The sequence below is a fragment of the Theobroma umbraticum genome, unplaced genomic scaffold (assembly GCF_002168275.2).
Source record: "Theobroma umbraticum cultivar Fairchild unplaced genomic scaffold, ASM216827v3 scaffold_50.0, whole genome shotgun sequence".
Lineage (NCBI taxonomy): Eukaryota > Viridiplantae > Streptophyta > Magnoliopsida > Malvales > Malvaceae > Theobroma > Theobroma umbraticum.
Genome location: NW_018397261.1, coordinates 8,978,766 through 8,981,359, shown reverse-complemented (window position 1 = coordinate 8,981,359; position 2,594 = coordinate 8,978,766).

Genomic DNA, 2,594 nt, shown 5'->3' with positions numbered 1-2,594 from the left:
CGAAAAAAAATCAACCTAATAAGGAGCTGATAGTTGAAGATCAAGAGAGAGAGTCTCAATTGGGTTGAAGAACTTAAGAATTCAAGAAAAGAAAAGAGAGCACTAGTAAATCACATGCTCTGTAAGAAAAGAAAGAAAGCACATGTGTTATTTAGTTTTACTTTTACATTTACTGTTTATTAAATTGTAAATATTGGTTAGTTAGTTAAATATTCTTTTTACTTCAATTAGTTAGTTGATGAAAATAATGTATAAATACTGTGGCGTACAGCTTTTATTTTTTAACGAAAATAGCTTGAAGCTTCCACAAAACTCTTCAGATTTATCTTCGTTTTTCAACTCTAACATGGTATCAGAGCAGGAACTAGGGTTCCCAGGATGAGTTCTTGATCCTTTTATTTAATTGATGATTGAAAGTTCGGTTAAGATTGATTTAATTCCTGTTTAGTATAGTTTTTTGTTGATTTCTGGTGATTCTTGCTTATTTTTGTTGAGATTCTTGATTGCTTTTCGAGAAATGAGTAGCTCAACTATTCAATAAAATACCACATCTGCCATTGAAGATTCACAATCTCCTTATTTCCTGCATCACATTGATGGATCGGTTGTGATTACTCTTAAACTCTCATCTGGCAACTATATTGCTTGGAGTAGATTATTCATGCTTGCTGTTTCAATTAGAAATAGGGTAAGGTTTATAGATGGAATGATACCTGAACCAGATACCATTGATCCATTGTTTGGGCCATGGATTTGTTGTAATAACTTGATTTTAGCCTGGTTCCTAGAATCAATTACACCTTCTATAGCTTCCACTGTGTTTTGGATGGATTCAACTGCTGAACTTTGAAATACTTTGAAGCTAAATTTTGCTCAACCGGATGACACAAGGGTTTGTAACCTCTAATATAATTTTGGTATTGTTTCTCAAGGCAATAATATGTAGATTCATACTTCATTGAGCTTAAAGGTATTTGGGAAAATCTGAAGAATTACAGGCCCTTGTCACAAAGTGAGTGTGGGAAATGCAACTCAGCATGTTTTAAAAAGTATTCTGACCAGTACAAGAAAGATATGGTCTTCAGGTTTATCAATGGGCTCATTGATACATTTTCAGCTTTCAGAACTCAAATCACTGCCATGGAACCTTTCCCCACTTTAGATAAAGTGTACAATTTAGTTCTACGAAAAGAAAACCAGAGTAGTTTTTTGTTGTAATTTAATCTTTTCATTGAGTCATCTGTAATGGTAGTGATTGCTAATAATAAGAGGAAAGGAAAACCAAATATAACTTGCAGCCATTGTCGCAAAAAGGGACACATGAAGGAAAAATATTTTAGATTGATATGTTTTCCTAAAAACTTTAAGTTTACAAAGACAAAGGAAGCTTCAAGAAACATAATTCTTTTGTTAATAATGTTTTTGCTTTTACTGGTTCAACATCATCTGCAAAAAAAAAAAAAAACACCATAGCCAAGCCAAGAAGAGGAGTTTGGTGGTTCTAATTCTATGTCCCAAATGTCTATCATAAAGCAACAACTTCAAAAGATAATGGCACTCATCAATGTTGACAATTCTAATAATGATCGTGGTATTCTGTGAAATGCTCAGCAGACTTCTCATTAGTCAATTTTTCTGTTGCAGGTATTCTTTTTGATCATTTTTGTTTTTGTATAGCTCAAAATACTTCCGCTAAAGATAAATGCACACATAGCATCATGGTTAAACCAAATTCCTGAATAATGGATACTGGAGCAACTGATCATGTTTCATATTCCTTAAAAAATTTTACGCATGCTTATACTATATATAATTTCTTTGTTCAACTACCTAACAATCTTTGAGCTGTTGTCACACATATAGGAACTGTCAAATTAACATCCTTGTTAGTATTGCATAATGTTCTTTGTGTACCTTCTTTTCAATTCAATCTTATTTCAGTGAGCACACTAACAACTTCTAGGAAGAATTGTGTCATTTTCACTGATGCGTGTTGTGTTGTTCTGGACCTCACCTCTTGGAAAGTGACTAGGGTTGCTAAAGTCTCTTCTGACCTATATTTCATACAAGGCAATCAAGATAATCAATATTTGTCAAAGTTTAGTCGTGATAAAAATGTAAATTTTGCTTCTATTGCTTTTGCAAATCATTGTAAAACAATTCAAACTTAGTTTGATCTTTGGCACTTTAAACTTGATCATATACCTACAAACAGAATAAATGTGTTACATTAAAAATATCCTAAGATTCATTGTTCAGATACTTTGATATATGATGTCTGTCCTTTAGCAAAACAAAAAAAAATTACCATTTCCTGTTCGTGTTAAGAATACTAGTTCTGCTTTTGAAATTGTTCATTCTGATATTTGGGGACCATATAGCATTCCTACTCTTGATGGCCATCATTATTTTCTTACTTTAGTTAATGATTTCACAAGATTCACTTGGATTTTTTTTGATGGGGAATAAATATGAAGTATCTGTTATGGTTCAGTATTTTTACAATCTTATTAAGAATCAGTTTTCAACTAATATATCAAGTGCATTAAGTCAAACAATGGTACTGAATTTAAGCTTGATGATTTTTTTAATTC